Raw genomic sequence first — 18825 nt, 5'->3', positions numbered from 1 at the left:
CACAGGGTTTGCAGCGGAGTCCCCTGAGGCTGGGGTGTCCGTAACCTGCCCAGGTCGCAACTGTGTGGCATCCTGCTCTCTGAGCCTACATTCTCTTTTTGTAATGGAAAAAAATCTCTTCAATTCAGTTGCTTTATGGTGTCTGAAATGGCTTGATATTTTGCAGGATAGATCTGTGACTTATTATCTAACCCCCTGCTGCACCTTTTAACCCTGGGGAGAGGGAGACACCGCTGGAAGCAAGAGGAGCAAATGGCTCTGGGCCTCCCGCCTGCCAACACCCGTCTCCCACCATCACCCATTTACTGCTGGGAAAAGTCCGGTGAGGGAGGCGTTGGGAAGTTCTGCTGCCTGTCTGGCATGCGGTTTGGCAGATCTTCCTCAACCCACGTCTAGGATCCTGGGCCTGGATGTGGTCCTGAAAGAACTGGGGGGGAAGGTCAGAGAGGTGACGCCCCCGGCCCACTGGCCCTGGTGTGCAGGGCAGGGAGGGCAGCCAGGGAGGGCAGCCGGCACTCTCTCCCCTGCCTCTCCGCGCATCCCGTGGGCCTGCCTCCCACTGACTACCTGTCTAGGAATTTTTATTGCAACCCACAGAGGCATTGCAGGTTGGCCGGAATGTGAAAGATCCTGGCCCTGGGAGGCGTGGGGCGGGCGGGCTTCAGACATACAGTTCCTGGCCACTGGACAGGAACACCAAGGTGGCAGCCCCCTGGCCTGCTCACAAGATAAGCATGGACATCGCGGTGCCCCTGCTTCCGGATGTTTCTTTGTGCCCTGATCCGGCTGGGTTAATTCTGATTAGATTTTGGTGTGCCCACGTCCTGGGAGACCTTGACCCACAGCAGCTACTGAGATAACCGTGGATTATGATGAGGAAAACAGTCACAGTAGGCACAGCGCGTAGGCAGCCGCATCCTGTCCCCAAGACACCGCGGAACACTGTCCTGCTGTGCGGAACCCTGGGAGCTACCTGTTGTGAGCCCCTTGGTGCAGATGCAGACACTGGGGTCCAGGAGGGGCTTGCAGTCGGTCTCCCCGACAGGAGAGTGGCGAAGCACCCCAGCAGCCCGGCTCCAGCCCCCCCAGCATGTCTGAGCTTGAGCCACGTGGGGGGCTGGGGGCGATCACGGCCCCGTGCAGATCTGATCAGCCTCACTGGCTTCAGGAGAGCTCAGTGGAGGGGAGACGTCGCCGGGACTTGACTAAAGCCTGCCAGGCCCGGCCCCAAGTGAGGTGGACAGAGGGGCCCCTGCAGGCCACTGCGCCCTTGGGTGCGGAGCCAGCGGTGTGGCCGGGGTGGGAGAGCCGCCTGGCTCCTCTCCACCCGGCAGCCTCAGCCCTCAAGGAATTAGCTCCTCCTGGGGCCAAGAGGGGCCGTGTCACTGCCCCGTGGCCACAGGCCAGGTGGAGACCTTGGGTCTCCTATGGGAGCGGTGGCTGGAGCAAGGAGGGGCTTCTGCGGGAGGCTAGGCCCAGGGTACCAGGTGCCATGACCGTGAGGTGGGGCCTGAACCCCCCGTCCTGGCCGCCCTGTGGTGTCCTGCCATCCGCCCTGACAACCCTGTCATCCACCCCTGTCCCCAAGTCTCCGACACATGCTCAGGCCACGCCCTGACCCTGCAGCCTGTCCCTGTCCCCGGGGATGGGTGGGGTGGGAGGCCCAGTCCGTGGGGAGTCAGTGGTCTGACCCCCCATGTGGGAGCGTGTGCACGGACAGGCTGCTCCTCCTCTCTCAGCCTCTGTTCCCTCCCCTGTAAAGTGGGGTTGTAATCAGCACCCACCACGGCCCCCACTGACTGGGACACTGTGTGGCGAGTGGTCAGCTCGGGGCTGGGAGGTCGACGGTGCCGCAGCCTCTTCTGTTACCTGGATGGCGCGGGAGACTCCAGTATTGATGCTGCGAGCCCAGGACCTGCCCGTGAGCCGGGGGAGGAGAGGCCAGAACACGCCCTCAGGCACGGGTAGGTGTTCCCCAGGGAGGGGTTCTGCCGTGGGATTACCGGTGCCAGCCCCTCCCAGTCACACCCAGGGCTCTACTGTCCCCCTTCTGTTGACCCGGACCACACAGTCGGGGGCTGACATTAGAGCCCAGGCTGTGGGCACCAGTGAGGTGGGTCCGAGCCCCTCTGTGGACAAAATCTATAGACCCCGAGGTGGTAGCCCTGGCCCTGGCCTGGCCTGGCTGTAGTCTGCGGTGGGACCCGGGCGGGTTTCTCCCCTGCTCTGGGAGGGGTGAGACTGAGGGTGAGGGTGAGGGTCCTGCCTGTCCCCACCTCCACTCTGGCCTGTGTCATTCTCCACAGCAGAGCAATGGTTGCCTTTGGGGAAAAATAGTCCCCCGTCCCCACCCCTGGCCTGGCAAGTAGGAGCAGGAGTCAGCAAAGTGGGGACGAGGGTGCCAGCTGCTCTCCAGACCTGTCCCCTGGGGCTGGCAGCTGCTCCACCCTGGGCACCTCCTTCACCCGCCCTGCACCCCCCACCCAGAGACCCAGAGACCAGGGCCCAGAGACCCTTCGTGACCGTCCCGAGTCATGGCTGGGACCCTCGATGGGTCCCGCACCTGCTCCTTCAGAGCCTACACAGGGACCGGGCCCAGCCCCTCACCTGAAGGAACCTCGGGGGGTGCTGTTTGGGAAGAAGGGAGCGCCCCCAGTTCTGTGCTGACGAGGGTGCTGCAGGGCAGGGCGGAGCCGTCGTCTGCAATTCTGCGCACGTTTGGGGACCTCACTGGTGGGTGGTTTTACTCAGTATTTCACTGCGTCCATGAATCCAGGCAGCACGTTTGTGAGCACCTGCTGTGCACTGGGCCTCGTGTGCTGGGAGCGCCCGCCACAGACAGACGCCCTGGTGCAGGGCAGCGCGGCTCTCACACGTCCTGTGGGAAAAGACCCGGGAGGCGGTGACAGGGAGGGCACCGGGCCCACCTTTTTCTGCCGACCCCACTTCTCTGTCCTCGTCGAAAGCTGCAGCCCCAGATCTCAGGGTGTGGGTGCATCGGCATTTATGGGCCGCGGTGGTTCTTCACCCGGATGTGGAACTGAAATGGGGTGAGCCCAGGATCCTGCATTTTAACAGGCCTTCTCCAGGAGGTCCAGGTTCATGTGACAGATGTCCACCAACAACTGTCCAGAGGTTGTGGTGGACGGGGTTGGCTGGGCGTTGGTTGCATTTACAAAAATTGCAGCCAGAGCTTTGTCCCCCTCCGAGCCCGTCCCAGGCAGCAGAGCCACAGGCTGACATGTGTGTCTGTAGTTTGAGCTTCTGACACTCGTTTCCAAATGACCCTGCGGATCCCAGGTGGGTGTATGCCCCACCCCGTGGGTTACAAGAGTCATTAGCATATTTCCCCTTTGCTTCACCATTCAAATAGCATAGCCCTTCTGATGGTGAAAAGTGATTCGCTCCTTATTTAACCAGAAATTCAAAGAATTGGATAAATGACAGACAAAAGTCAAAATGCCTGCAGTTCCAGCAAGGGGAGGTGAGTTATTCTGTGGGTAATATTCTTAAGTGCATTTGCATCTAAGGCTGATAGAGGGCTGGTGGCAGGGGTGGAGGAGTTGGGTGCTGAGCCCAGCCCCTTCCCTGCAGCAGTTTGTCTCCGCCAGCCAGCCGGGCTGGTGTAGCTTTGTCTCCTCCTTGCACCTGTGCGGTGGAGCCCGCCTGGGCCTCTCCTGACTCCGGGCAGCCCAGCTGGCTGAAGTGGAGAGGGACTGGGGACCAGCAAGGAGGCCCTTGGGCTGGAAGCTGGGGGAGGGCGAGTTTGGGTCCCACAGGCCGGCGCCTTCACCCACCCCAGCCTCACGCTCCTTATCTGTGAAACGGGGTGATGCCGACGGTTGCAGCCTTGCAGGACCGAGGGGGCAAGTAAGCTGGGTGTCAGGAGAAGCTCAGCCACCACCCAGCACACTGTCAGCACCCAGTGGGCCCCGGCTGCTCCTGGGTGAGGGGCTGCATCCGCCCGAGCAGTGTGGCCACTGCATCCATTGACACATGGAGCCCCGAGTCAGCTCGGTCCAGCACCGGCCGCTTCTACTGGTAAACAAGCCTGGAAGACCAGGCCCCTCTGTGCAGACGGGGTCCCCGAGACCCAGAGAGGGTAAGCAGGGGTTGGGGTCACAGAGCTAGCCAGCCGTGGCCCCTGCCCCACCCCAGGGCAAGGCCTTCCTCCTCCTGGTCTTGAGAGGCAGAGGCAGGAAGACTCCAGGTCTCCTGGTCACCTCGGCCTGGAAGCCACAGGAGGCTTCTAGTGATCTCCGTGACACACAGCTGATCCTTGGGCGGCCGCTGTGCTGAGCACGTCCTGCAGACTAACTACTTCCTTTACAGACGGGCAGAGGGACTCCCAGCGTCTCATTTGGAGACAGTATGTCCAGTCTTGGCAATGTCCCAGGTCCGATTCCGGGCACTGGGCTCCAGCCACATCTCCGTCTCAGGAGGGACGGGGCAGTGTCTTGTGCCCCAAAGGTGGACCGGCCCAGAGCCGCCCCTCACCTCGCCCCACGCCCCCACCCTCCGACCGACCCTTCCGCCTGGGAAGGCCAGGCCTCCGTCCTGGTCACACAATACCCGCTTCTCACGTTCAGACTGGCGGTCTAGACGCTCATGCTCCCTTTTGTTCAGAAGGGTGAGGGGTTGGGGGAGGGCCCCAGAAAGTGGGATTTGGGCCAAGACGGAAGGAAGGGGGTGGGGGTGGCTGAGGGGAAACAAGCTTCAAAAGAGGTGGCCGGTTCTCCCTCTGCTGCCCGGTGAGTGACCAAGCCCACCGGCAAAACGTGCTCCAGTTTATAACGATGGAGGCAGCTCTCCGACAGAAACGCATTTTGAAACCCAATCAAGTTGACGCCCACTCGGGCCCATGCTCCAGAGCTGCTTAGCTGACACCGTCTAAATAAAACCCCACGGCCTGTGCCAATAAGTCTGGGGCAGGCTGCCAGCGGGAACCGAAGGCCCAGAGGCAGCGCTCAGCCAGGTCTGAGCCAAAGAAGCCCCTGGGGACAGACGTGGCGTGCCACGCTCTACCTGCTCAGGGGACGCTCACCACGTCCGGGTGCGTCCAAAGGGCAGGGCAGAGGAAACTTCCTCAAGGACATATGAGCCCCAAAGCCAACCTTGTCCCGATGGCCGTTGGTGACAAGAGGCTCCGCATGTGTGCTGCCTGGGAGCTGGTGCTGGCTAAGGAGAGACTCGGAATCTGCAGTTTGATTCTCTGGTTCTAAGCTCAGTTCTTGACTCGCAAGGTCTATACTGCTGTGAGCCTCCGTTGCCTTACCTGTAGAACGGGGCCATGGACGGTCACCGTAGTTGCTCGCAGGGTGGACGAATGTGACGATTACTTCAGATGGTTCTCATTCCCGGCGTGGCACGGGGTGAGTATGACCACCTGGTGCTAAGGATTCGGCCCTTTCCGCCCAGCAGTGCTCGGCAGCTGCCCACGTAAGAGCTCTCAGCCTGGGGTTCTCGGCTACCCCGGGACGTTGTCAACGTCTGGAGATGCTTTTTGGTTGTCACACATGGGGCATGGAGGGGCTGCCCTGGTGCCCAGTGGGTAGAGGCCAGTGGTGCTGCTGGAATCCTACCATGCACAGGAGCACGGTCGGCCAGGCTGAGACTGAGGAGCCCGGATTTAACACGAGTGATGCCCCAAGACCCCTCCCCAACGTGCCACCTGCATAGTTACTGGAATGAGGCTACTGGAACATGGTTGCACTGGCCCAAGCAGGAAAACAGAAACCTTAGAATAGAAAAGACACATCCAGGGGCCCCTCCGCTGGTGAATTCAAAGCCAGCGGAGCCTGGGCTGAGCCCACCGCAGGGTGGGCAGGCTGCCAGTCGGAAAGAGAAGTACTTGAAAGTGGAGGGTGACGCTGGGGCAGGAGTGTGTGTGGAAGCCAGTGGCTGAGTGGGGATGTCCTGCCCAGGGTGGGAGTTGGCCCACGTAGGACCCACTTCTGCTCCCGACTTTCTGCTCTGTGATGTAGCCAGTCACTCACCCTCTCTGAACAGCCTGTCCCCACCAGAAGGTGCCTCCTAGCTCTGCTGTGCCCAGGGGTGGCACTGGGGAACTGGGGTGGAATCCAGGCGTCCTGCCCACTCAGGCCCCAGCATCTGCTGCCCCAGCTTTAGGGAAGGAGGAGCAAGAGTTCATCTTCAGGGGTGAGGATTTCGTGCTGAGGTCGGAAAAAGCATGTGGTACCTCAGAGAGGTGGCTGCAGCTGATGGGGGAAGAGCAGAGCAGTTGGAGACAGGGCTGCGGGGACAGGCCTGACCCTGCAGGGTGGGAGAGGAGCATGGCGTTGACTCCGGGGCACCGGGGAGCCCTGTATAGGTTTAGAGCAGGGGAGGGTAGCAGGCTGCTGCATGGCTGGCTGGAGGCAGGGAGAGCAGTGTGGGGTCGTCCTGCCGTGGTCAAGGGCACTGGTGGTGGTGGCTGTACCAGGTGGAAGCTGGGGGGGCAAGGTCACGCTGAAGGCAGAGGTGCTGATGGCGGGCGGGAAGATGGACAGAACCCAGGGCGGGTGCACGTTCCGGAGCCAGGGTCAGATTTGTGTCCCTGGATGGGAAACCGCAGAGGGGAGAGAGTCGCTCACCCCTGTGGGTGTGAGGTGAGCTTGGGGAAGCTAGGGTGAGTGTGGGACTGAGCAGGGCAGGCAGAGCGCGGCCCGTGGCGGAGGCCGGAGGTTTCTGTGGATGATGTGACGGCTCCTGGCGCCCGGCTGCTCCTGCTGCTCCCCACCTCTCCCTGGTCTTGTCTTGCCGATTGCTTATCCTTCCTCTGAATATTTTGTCATTTCCTTTCAGGTCAACGACTCCCCATGACTATATTTGGGGAAGAGTTGGGCAAAAATTTAATTTGACCGAGGAGCGAGGAGCGGAGCCTTCCTGGGGCCCTGGGGAGAGGGAGCTCCTGAGGCCGGGGCAGGGCCCTTTGAGAAACAGTGTGGCAGTTGATTAGTAATGTCTGCCTTGGGTACCGGACCAGGAGTGGCAGTGGGCGTGTGGGGAAATCACAAATGCAAGAAGTAACAGGGTTCTTTCTGGTCCTGGCTGGGTCACGCTGGGCAAGTCCCATCTGCTCTGGCCTTGGGGTCTGTCTGTTAAATGGCAGGGGGACCTCCGACATGCCATCACTGCAGAGCTCAGACCTGCCCCGGGCTCAGGAGACCGCCCAGAGAAACAGGAAGTCGCCAGTTAACACCTAGACAAGAGAGAACACCGTTCAGAGTCCCAATCACCTCCGCCTCAGCAGATCTCTTCCAGAACCTGCACATCCGCGTCTGGGGTCAAACCAGAGGCTTTGCCCACAGACAGCAGAGCCGGTGAGCTGTTCACTACAGAGGAGCGGACAGTAGGAGCAGCCTTTCAAAAAGCGATTATTAAAAACGAGCATGTAAAACTCAGAAATAAAAAAAAGGGGACATTCAAGTCTATGGTCCTCTGACATGTAGCCTGTAACTCTCCCCTCACTTCTGGGGGTTGTTGCTGGGAGAGGCTCTCCAGGGTGTATGTCAGTGACACAGTCTTTCCCAGTGCTTTGGCATAGACAGCCCTGTTCTTGGTGGGGGCCCTGAGCTGAACAGTGGTGTTGTGCATGGAGTGCTCAGCGTGGGTCCAGCACTGAACTGCACCCCTCTGCCCCTCTGTCATTTCCTCCTCCTCATTGCACGTGACCGAGGCAGGTCGCTGTTGCCCCCCACACAGGTGACGGCAGCCCAGGGCCTTGCTGTACAGGAGGCAAGGAGGATGCTGTGCTAGTGGCCGGTGCCATGAGAGTATTTAATCCTGATAACAGTCTTTTGGGACAGGTGGTCTGGACCCCATTTCACAGTTGAGGAAACTGAGGCTCAGAGAGGTGACTTGCCTTGGACTACCTGGCCTGAAAGTGGTGGAGCCTGGAGTTTGTCTAGCTCTAATGTCTGGACTCCACGACGTTTAGGAGAAGAAGGGAGGGAGGGAGGGCAGACTAGTCTCAGATAGCAGTTGCCACTAACAGGGAAGCAGCTAAAGAAAGTGACCGTTCGGCTGGCACCCTGGCAGAGAAGGTGGCGTAGTTTGGTGGAATGAGCGATCCCTCGTCGGGCACCTGGCAGGCAGAGCAGATCTTGCACTGGAAACTGACAATCCCAAGGGGAAGAACTAGAGACCCCCACTTAGGAGACTCGTCCCTATCGGGCTGCCCCAGATTGTAACATGGGGAGAGGTCAGCTGACGCCTGTGCTGAGGCCCCGGGAGCCCCCGGTGCTGTTCCTCCCTTCTTTGAACTCTGTCTGGCTGAGGGGGGGCCCCCTCCCTAGTTCAGAGGGTGTTTGGGGTCACCCTGAGTATGCCCCAGGGGCACACCCTGGCGGCCGACCCACCTCCAACACTGCCGTTCTTTCCTGGCAGGAAGGACGACCCGTTTCACAATGACCCTTTGTACAGCGAGGGTCAGGAGCCACACCTGCAAAATGCAAAGTTGGAGGTGACATTTATGTTCCACCAGAAGCAGGTGGAGACAAGTTCGCAAACACCTCCCCATGCATTTTAATTTAACCCTTTTTGCCACACACCCTTCCTTGAAGTGAACAGTGCTCCAACAAAATTGCCCCTGCCAGGTGCTAGAAATGTTTCAGCAGGCGGCTTCTTAGAACAAGAACAGCAAGAATTGTTTGCTGGTCGCCACGTACAGTCCTGTTTTCAGAGCGACCTGGAGGACAGCCCAGTCACAGATGATGGTTTCTAGTTCTCCGGAACAGCTAGCGCCCTCCCCCCTCCCTGTCCACCAGCAGACCCCAGACCAGACCGATAACTTAGCATTTTCATTTAAGTCCATCTGACAAATCGTTTTAGACGGAGAAAGCAATACTGCATCTTTAAATGGCTACTTTGTCAGCGCGTCTCTGCGCGCTGTAAAAAGTCCTTTGTTATCTGTGTCTAGACAGCACGCCAGCGGAATATTTGGTCTGCGTGAGGGGAGAGAGATCTGACAAGGTTGAATTCATTTACCGGCTTATTTAAAGTGGGATTTCAAAACACTTGCTCATAAACTGCTTTCGGCCCAGGCTCCCCCGGCCTCCTGCTAGCCTACGCTGGCTTTTCTTGTTTTTATAATTTTTCACCTGCTCGGGCAGTTGGCGCGGGGCTGCAGCCGGGTGGGTGCCCTGGCGAGGGAGTGACTGCGGCTCCCAGCTTTTTTCTGTTTTTAATTGTCCTCTTTATGACTGTCTAGACGTCCGCAGATGTACGTTCTCCGGGGAAATGGCTTTTCCCTCCGGTTACGCTGCGAGGGAGGGTTGCAGACGCCACCCCCTGACCATTTGATCTCCCTCCCTCCCTAAACTGGTCTCCAGCGAGTCTCCCTTAAATGAAGGCGCTCTGCCTCCTGGCAGCGGCCTTGTGTTCATAACACATTTACTTAACTGTGCTAATTTTATACCATCATCAAAAAAAAAAGAGAGAGAGAGAGAGAAAAGTGACATTCCAGGTTTTCTCCTAGCTGAGGGGTGGGCAGAGGTCCCCCCAGTCCCTCCCCACAACTTCCTCCACTTCTTGTAGCTTCTTTTGTGTTTGTGTTTGTTTGTGTTTCGTGCAGAGACTAATAAAACACCACAGGTTCGTTTCCTAATGATGAAAATATCAGGGCTATTTGAGTGGGTCCAAGGTTTTAGTTCTGCCAAATAGATGCATTAATTAACCTGATTGCCATAGCAACTAGGTCATTGTTGCCCGAGCGAAAAGGGGACAGGCTGTGGGGCTAAAGGGTCTCCCCAGTCACCCATCACTTGTCCCCGCAGGAATCGGGCAGAGACCAAATAGGCATTGTCCTGCCTGCCACCAGGAAAGTGCGCCCGCCCTGGGCTTCCTCTGGACTCTGCAGTACTCGGGGCTGGAAAGTGGCTCTCAACCTCCCCTCCCCTTGTCGGGCAGCCACGAAGCCCAGTGGGCTTGGGAAATTGCACTGAGTTACCGGGCAGCTGTATGTTAAGGCCAGGAGGATGCAGGCTCCAGAGCTCCCTTCTGGAGTCAGTGCTGCGGGATGGAGAGATGACCTTGCCCTGCCCCCCCCCTCAGCCAGACCCCTAACTCCCCCCACCTTGAAAACTATTGTCATTGCTGTTGACCTGGCTTCAAAGCCATAAATTTCCACCTGCCGCCAGCAGTCATCCATCTGCCCTCTGGTCCTTACGTGGTAGGGGGCACAAAAGGTAGGGAGGAGGGGTTAGGGGTCGGCAGCTGACCAGATGTCTCCTGGGATCCCAAACTGCATCTCATTCCTGCCGGACGAAGCAGACCCAGCCTGTCAGTCTACTTGCTTGCGGGGCAATGGGGGGCGTGGACGTCTCATCTGCTGGAGATAGACGTCTCATAACGCCTGGGTTTCTTAGCCTGATCTTTTTATTTCCACTTCCAAAGCAGAGACCCCATCGGCAGGGGTGGTCTGTTAAAGGGCCACTCCATTGTGCCGGGCACGGGTTTATGTGGGCTTGTGCCGCAGCTGAGCAAGGTGCTCCTGAGTCCAAGCTGCTTAGCATCCTTACCCTGAAATCCTGCAGATCCTCCCCGGAGGGAACAAGTTGGTTGTCTGAGTTTGTGATACTTTAAGTTATATGATCATTGAGGTGTCTCTCCCTGCTGTCCCGTAATTATAACATCTTTAAGAAGAAAAATCCAAAGTGAAGTATTTTCGGGGGAAGGAGCCCTAAAAAAACAACAACAACAAAACACAGAGGCCAAAACCACGTCACCAAGTTTTCATGCTGCAGACCTGCCTCCGCCACCAAGTTCCCGATCGGATATGCTCCTCAAGAAGGATGGGCTGGCAAATACTGGATCCTTCGGCTGGCAGACGCATCTGCGCTATAATTGGGTCTGTCCTGGAGTAATTAAAGGACAATGATCATGTTAACCCAGTCACCAAGCCAGCGCGGCATAGGGAAATGAATGGCAGCGGCATTGATGTTCCCCTCCAAAAATCGGCCTTTTTTTGGCACGTGAGAAATGCACTCTTGGCTTGGGGCATGGAGGCTTTTTTTTTTTGCAATTTTTATAATAGATCGTGTGTCTGTCTCCTGGTCTTCTTTTAAAGAGCCGAGGGGATGTCCATTCCCTCCGCTGTGAGCAGCTGCGGCCTGCTCAGGGGGAGCCGAGCTGAAGGACGTGCATGGCACAAATGCCTCCAGAGCCTGTGGCTTGAGAGACGACATTGAAAAAAGTCTGTTTCCTAAAGCTCAGATCTGGGAGGCCCGAACTTCTTCTTCTTTTCCGAAGAGCTGGAGAAGCCGGAGTTGCAAGATGGTCTCGGTGCGCTGCCTTATTTAGGAGGCGAAATGCTGCTCATTTGTCAGGCAAAACAGATGTGGGGGGGAGACAACATCTATTTTCATAATTCGAAACAAATCTGGCGCGCTGCCTTCCTTTTCAGCGGGGCTGCTCGCGCAGAAAGCCCGGCTCCCGGCAGCGCCTGGCAGAAATATTTATAGCTCGTCGGTTGAACTTTCCTTCCTCCAGGAAGAGTTGGTTTCTGCTGGCAATGGGGACACAGGCTTTCTCGATGGGGTGAGGGTGCTGGTTTTTTTTTTTTAAATTGAAAAACGCAGAGGTGCGGGTCACAGCCGGTCAGCGCAGCTGTACCCCCCACCCCCCGCCGTGTCCTGTCGCCTCCCAGGTGTGTGGGGTGTCGGCCAAGGAAGCTGCTCTCTTTAGGGCAGTGGGAGCCTGGTCCTGGGGAAACGACTTCGGGCGAGCAGCTGACATGCCAGGAAGACCCAGGACCGGGACCTCATGCTGAGGTTTGCAAGGGGAGCTGGCCGTCCTTTCCCCCATTTTATGGATGAAAACACCGAGGCTCTGAGAGAGAACAGCTCGGCTGAGGTCAGGCAGAGGAGGAGGTGGAGCTGGTCTGCCTTGAGCACCGGGAGGATTCCGCTGCAGCTGTCACTCCCACCTGGAGCCGTTGCTACACTGTAACCTTTAATTAAATGCAGCGTGTACAGACGTATACACAGATTGTTGGAGGGAAGGGCTGGGGCCTGGTGTGCGGGGAACGGGCCATTGCCTGTTCATTTGTCAGGTAGCTGAGCTCGGAAGGAGCTGGAGATGAATGAGACAGACAGGCCTGCCCTCAGGGAGCTCTCGCTCTCGTGGGGAGTGGGGGGACTCGGGGCAGGGTCACGTGACCGTTTACCTGGCAGGGCTCTGAGAAGGCCTCCCGGAGGGGCTGACCCTTTTGCTGAGACTTGAGGGATGAGGAGTCATCCGTGGGAGGACCTGGGGGGAGCAGCTCAGCGGTCATTGGGGGGGGGGGTCTGTTAAGAGACGTGTGGTGACCACGCACAGTTCCCAGCTGGCTTTGTCACCTTGAGGAGGGACTGGCTGGGTTCCAGGACCCTTACCTGTAGAATGAGGACTGCTAAAAAGTACAGAAGCTTCTGGTTCATCTGGGAGAACCACGAGTATGAACAATAGAGTTTGCAGGAGGCTACCGTTGGGGGAACCGGGTGTCCGGTATGTGGAGATCTTTACTGTTTCTTACAACTGTACACGAAACCACAGCAAGCACCTTTCCCTAATTGTTGGCTTTCAAATCAGATTTTTGGACTCGGTTGTTGTTATTCTTTACACCAGTTGGGTGTGATTTAGGCCCCTGCTGCTGTCTTCATACTGGGGCCTGATTAGGAGTCGGTTGTTGCCTGGCTAACGGTCACGGAGCGGGCACTGTGGACCGGGCACCGCGCTTCGGATAGCGGCCACTGTCTTGTTTAATCCAGAGTTTCTCCACCTCGGCACTGTTGGCGTTTGGGCTGGGCAGTGCTCTTCTGTGCCTGGCGGGATGTTCAGCCACATCCCCTCGCCCACTAGATGCCAATAACACCCCTCCAATAACACCCCTCCCGCTTGTGATGACCACAAATGTTTCCAGACCTTATCAGATGTCCCCCGGGGGGGCAAAATCATCCCCACTAAGAGCCATCACCTTGGCCCTAAAGCTGTGCTTGGGGTGGCTGTCTGGGTGTGGGCTGGCGGGTTAGCGCTCTTGCTGGTCTCTTCATCTGTCAGGCGTGGGCGATGGCTGCAACTCTCCCTGCTGGCGTGTCTGAGTGTCTGGCGGGCAGAAGTCATTTTCACCATTCACTGATGCCACCAGGGTTCCCTGGGGCTTGCAGTAAGAACCAGGCTCCGTGCCACGAGCTGGTCTCACCTAGCAAAGATGGGCGAGGTCTCAGCCACCGTGATCCTCACCCTGACCGGGTGGGCAGCCTGTACCCAAGGGACTGAGCAGGCACCAGCTCTCACCAGCTTTGCCCAGTTGCTCTGTGACTCTGGAAAACTCCTTCCCCTCTCTGGTCCTGTCTTCTCCTCATTTGACCCATGTCAGGGGCTTCCAAGCCCCCCGGCCCCAGACACCCAGCATCAGGGCTTAGTTTTTCCCCGGGGTCTCTCCCTGGGTCATTCACAACCCTGATCACGCCAGGGATCTCTGAGCCACTCAAGGTGCCGGGTGACATCCCGCTTCTGCCATAATCAATTTAAATATTAGGCTCTAGCAGTTGCTTTTCCATCCTGGGCTTCAACATAAGGGTTTATTTGAACTAACGGTTCCTCCACTAAAGGAGTGAACGCCTGCTGGAGTCTGTTAATCTGCAGCCGGGTGCGTGTAAACAGACTATTTGCTGCAGGTCCCTGGACCCACCACCGAAAGTTGATTTGGTCTGTTGGATGTGGAGCTCCCATGTTGCTCCACAGCAATTCTGATGCGTAGCCTTCTTTGGAAAATCACATTGGAAAAAGATTCCTGAATCATTTTCAAGCTTACATTATCTGTGCTGACTTTGCCTCGGATACACGCAGGGAGCCATCCCTAGCAACTCTCGGTGCAAGTTTGCCTGGCCCCGAAGCAACCACATCCCCCTTCTATGCCCTGGAAACATAGGCTTTCTTGCCCTTGAAAGAGACAAACATTCCTACCCCAGGGCACTTGCACTTGCCGTCATTTGGTCCAGGACTGTTCTCCCAGCTCCCCTCATCCTTTGGGTCTCAGCTTAAAGGTCACCTCCTCAGAGAGGCTGCCCCTGACCATGCCATCTAAGCCAGTCCTCCCTTCTGGGCACTCTGTCACATACCAACTCCAGCCCAGTTCAGTCTTCCTGAGAAGACACGAGGATGCTCCTCTTCCGAGACACCCATGTTGTTCAGAGATCCCTGGGGCTCCTCACTCTTCTGTAGCCGAAGTGGTCACTGGCAGTGGAGTTTGCAGTTTTCTTGTTATGAGTCATATATTGATACTTTACCGTGATACTTTATCTTGAGTATATAATGTTACTTCATGGATTGTATTGGAGATATTTGATTGTATGGGGGATGCAATGATAGTTTACTGTGATACCCTACAGTGGCAATACATCGATACTTTGATACATTGTATTGGGGACGTTTGATTGTATTGAGGACACAGTGGTACTTCACACTGGGGACACTCAAACTGCTCTCCCTCCCCAGGGTCTTATGTGCCCTTAGGAAAGAGGTTGGAGGTTCTTGGCTCACGTCCGTGAGGAAGACAATAGGAACCCATGCTTCCAGGGTACTTAAAATCTTCTTTCTTCATTTCTAAATTTTAAATGACATGTTTAGAATTTAATCTTCAAACCTGGGAGCCAGACCTGCAAGTTGAGAGATGACAGCCGCGAGATGGTTTCATTTGGCTGGCGGCAGCAGCCAGATGGCAGATGCTGTGCTCGGGAGACGGGGGAGGCTGGGAGGGAGGGTAGCGGCTTCTGTTTCGGCTTTTCCCTCCCCCTGCAGTAAACCACCCTCCCAGTGCCAGGCCTGGGTCGCGCCCCAGGGATCGCTTAAGGCTGCGGCGTTGGGCTCTGCCAGGGTGATCCTAGTGACAGTGAGGGACAGGGTTCTCCCAGACAGTTCCCTTTTAAAAAAAAAAGCAAACTTTTTATCTGGCATAATTGTTGGTTAGCATGCAGATGTAGGAAATACAGAGAGATCCCATGAACACATCATTGAGCTTCCCCCAGTGGTAACATCTTACGTAACTACAGTGCAGTGCCATAGCCAGCAGTTGACATTTATTACACACATCAACCTCATTCAGATTTCCCCAGTTTTGCATGCACTCATTTGAGCTTGAGTGTGTGTGTATTTAGTTCTGTGCAGTTTTATCACATGTGTAGGTTTGTGTAGCCACCACGGTTAAGACACAGGAGTCCCATCACAAGGACCCCTTGCTCTACCCTTGTATAGCCTCACCCGCCTCCCTCACCCCTGACAAACACTGATCTGTTCTCCATCTCTACAGTTTTGTCATCTTGGGAGTGTTATGTAAGTGGAATCATACAGTATGTAACCTTTGGAGATTGGCTTTTTCCACTCAGCATGAGGCTTAGAAGATTTATCCAGGTCACTGTAATATCAGTAGTGCATCCTTTTTCATTGCTGAGTAGTGCTCCAAGTATGAAGGGACTGTGGTTAGCTTAACCATTCACCTGTTGCAGAACATCTGAGTTGCTTCCAGTTGTTGGCTGTTACAAGCAAAGCTGCCATGAACACTCGTGCACAGGTTTTCTGTGAACATTAAGTCTTCGCTTCTCTGGGATCAATGCCCAGGGGCACAACTGCAGGGTCATACGGTAGGTGCGTGTTCAGTTTTTGAAAGGCCCTTCCCTTTTCATTAACACCCGTGCTCTCCCCTGGCCTCTGTGGAAAGACATGCGCCCTGGTGAATGGACATTCGATGTGGATCCCTTCCTCCTCCAAATGTTAACTGAGAGCAACTTACTGTGCCAGGCGTGGCGTTGACCACCACGGATACAGTGACGACGAGATAAACAAGGGCCCTGTCATGGGGTTTTCTTGCGGGTGAGGTGAAATCAACAAAAAACAGGCAAGCAAATTAACAAAGAACGTGGTTTCTCATAGAAGCTGACACTCAGTGCCAGGCGCTTTCTGGTTACCTTACAATCCTCAAACCACCCAGCCAGGTAGGGCCATCATTCGCCCCATGGCACAGATACGGCAGCAGAGACAGAGAGCTGGTCCCAGAGCCGGAATAATCCAGGCTCCTAATCTTACACTGCGTTCCCCCTCGTGGCCAAGGCAGGCTGTTGGGAGATGCAGGGTGAGATGAGAGGCGAGGGTGCACTTGGGACGAGCGACCCAGGGAGAGTGCCCCCGGCAGAGAGAACTGCTCGTGCAAAGGCCCTGGGGTGGGAACAAGAAAAAGGCCAGGGTAGCTGGAGCGTGGGAGCAAGGGAACGAGGGGGGAAGCACACGATGAGGCTGGGTGAGTCTCGTGGGGGTTTTAATCTGGGTGTGACGGGGAGTCAGTGACTCAGTGGATGCTTTTTAAAAAATTGCTCTGGCTGCTGGGTTAGAATAGAGCGGGTGTGTTCGCAGGGGAGGGAGGGAGACAAGGAGAACACGCAGCCTGAGCGGTGACCCCCAAGTGCCTCCCAGCCTCAGCCCCGGGGCCCTCCGTGTGGACTGTGGTCAGGACGGGGCAGCACCTCCCTGTGGCAGGATCCGCCAGCCAGCCTTGCCGCCAGCTCCCGTGCAGGTCTGTCTCCTGATGGATTTTCCTGGTTTCTCGACTTCTCTCACCATTTCCCTTTCTCCTCTCCTACCAGCTGTGATCCTATAGATTGAATTTACCTGCGCACCATCGGCCTCGCCAGATCATTCATAAACACGCGCCCGCTGTCCTCCCCCCGTCAGGCCAGGCTGCCTGCTTTGTCATCAGATGATGGCCACCACTTATTATGCACTTACTGTGTACACGCTAGTGTTTGGAGAGCTAGTACCTATATATACCTGCTCAGTCCACCCTTTAGCAGTCCTGTGAGGTCGATACTGTTGTTGGTCCACGCTTTACCACGGGGAAGCTGTGGCCAGGGCCCGTGTAACCCCCCAGGTCACACGTACAGGAAGTGGCTGCGTCTGGATTTGAATTCAGAGCCACCTGCCTCCCACAGCTTTGCTGGGTCCCCATCCGGAGCTTGGAGAAAAGGCTCCACGAGCCTCCCCTGCTTCCTTCCTAGAATAGTTGGTCAGAACCTTGGTCTTTCTGTCACTGGGATTTTCGGCTTCTGGAAGACACAGTTTGGAAAGGAAGTGAAACCAGGGGCTAGAACAGCCTCACCCGTGGGGTGGGGACAGGAGAGGCGGCTGGTGTCTGGGAGGCTTGTAACTTCCTTCTTGGAATCTGTTTTGCCTGTTGCCTGAAAAAGAAAGAGGAAGAGACTCGTGCAGATGGAGGCACAGGGAGAGACTCGACAGATTTAGACCCCAGACAATCACACGGGAGACAGACAGACAGACGCCCCAAGAGGGAAGGACACAGGTGCCACACGCGGAGCCCTCCGAAAGACATTCGCTCATTCGCTCACCTCGCTGCTCGCCCCCGCAGGAGTGAGGTTGCCCCTCCCGCCTGAGCTCCCCTGTCGAGGGCCCTGCCCTGCGGTCTGTTCGGGGCGACTTGAGGCTCCCAGACCTTCCTCCGCAGAACTGTGAAACAGACTCCCAGCAAGGGTTGCCACGGCTGCGGGCCAGGGTCTTCCCCGGGACTCTGAGTCCCACATACATGTGCGGAGCCGGGCTACGGCCCAGGGCGGCAAGTCCGCATGGAGGAGGCGCCTGTGTCGGGATGGAAATGGCCTTCCAGCCCTGGGCCTTCCGCTGCTCCTCCTGAGAGATCAGAGGGGGTGAGGGGGCTTCTGGCTCCGGAGTCGGGCTGCCAGGAGGCTGCTTTCTGTGGTTGCTGCTTCACATGCAGTTTGTTGTCCACTCGTGTGACAAGCGAGAGTGGTGGGTACACCGACAGGCTTCAGGCCCAGGCGTGGGTAAAGTCTGGCCCTGCACTTAAACCTGTGTGACCTTGGACACATTGTTGCGCTTCTCTGAGCCTCAGATTCCTTATCCCTAAAATGAGGTGATGAGAAGACTGGGGTGCTTCCTGGAGAGTGGCTGGGAACGTTAAATGAGATGGGAGAAACCCCGTCTCATGGGGCGTGCGGCACGGGACGTGGTAACATACCTGTTGTTGCACATTCCCTATTGTCACGTGGCTTCGGAAGGTCCCAGGTGATCCAGAAGTACTTTCAGTCGGGTCTCTGGGGGCACAGGTTCGCATTGCTTTGCTGCAGAGAGGACCATCGGCAGGATTCAAAGTGCCCCAGCTTGGGGGTGGGGGGCCGCCCCAGCTTGCCGGGAATCGCCGGTGCCTGGTGCAGGGCCTGGCACGTGGTAAGTGCACGGTAAGTGTGTGCTGCTCGAATGAGTGAATGAGTGACATAGTTAGACAACAAGAGAAAATGTCTTTCATGGAAGATAAAGTCGGACGCCCAGGTGTCCCTGCGTGGGGATGGAGGGCAGGTGGCTGCTCTGCCCCAGGGCACAGCTGGGTCTCTGCAGGCCCGTCTCCCAGGGCCGGGGTCCATCCAGCCCTTTCTGTCTGTACAGGGTGCCTTAGACCGCTCAGGCTGCTGCAGTGCTAATAAAACACCACAGATGATGTGGCTGAACAACAGGCGTTTATTCTCGCAGTTCCGGAGGCTGGGAAGTCCGAGTTCAAAGAACCGGCAAACTTGGGTTCTGGTGAGGGCCTGCTTCCAGGCCTACAAAGGCCATCCTCAAGTGGCCTTTCCCCGGTGCACGTGGAGGGACGGGGTGAGGGGGAGAACGAGCTCTCCCTGGTGTCTCTTCTTGTAAGGTCACTAATCCTGTTGGATTTGGTGCCACCCTGCGACCTCTTTGAACTGTGATTGCATCCTTAGGCTCCACCTTCACATACGACCACACTGGGGGTTAGGGCCTCATTATGCGAAGTTGGGGAAACCA

At 56.8% G+C, this 18825-nt stretch overlaps 1 protein-coding gene across 4 annotated transcripts in view; it reads left to right on the top strand.

Moving 5' to 3' along the window:
* The window catches only part of PMEPA1 (prostate transmembrane protein, androgen induced 1), a 56959-nt gene that overhangs the window by 16821 nt on the left and 21313 nt on the right, over positions 1 to 18825 (top strand). The window lies entirely within an intron of this gene.

This window comes from Lemur catta, chromosome 17 (assembly GCF_020740605.2).
Source record: "Lemur catta isolate mLemCat1 chromosome 17, mLemCat1.pri, whole genome shotgun sequence".
NCBI lineage: Eukaryota > Metazoa > Chordata > Mammalia > Primates > Lemuridae > Lemur > Lemur catta.
Note: the sequence above shows the minus strand (reverse complement) of the source record. Positions and strands in the feature narration are given on the sequence as shown.